Here is a 299-nt window from a genome sequence, read left to right as displayed (position 1 = left end):
CTTTGAGCCCGATTTATTTATTTCGGGTGATTCCAGGCATGTTTTGGTGATTGGTTGCAGTTGGCCACTGTTACGACTCCCCCTGATGGTAAGATATACGAAGGGTGCCACTGTCAGAACTGATGTAATTAAAGTCTAGACAGGGTAAATAACTCTGTGTATAAATGCAACGAACTACATGTATACCCCAGGGTGTCTAAAATTATCTCAAGCCCTCCTACGCAACCCAAAATCATTAACTTTGTCAACATAAATACTCAATATAACAAGGAATAAAGTACTCACCCTATCATGTGAAG

Source organism: Stigmatopora nigra, chromosome 14, assembly GCF_051989575.1.
Source record: "Stigmatopora nigra isolate UIUO_SnigA chromosome 14, RoL_Snig_1.1, whole genome shotgun sequence".
NCBI lineage: Eukaryota > Metazoa > Chordata > Actinopteri > Syngnathiformes > Syngnathidae > Stigmatopora > Stigmatopora nigra.
The sequence above is the reverse complement of the archived record's forward strand: the minus strand, read 5'-3'. Positions refer to the sequence as shown.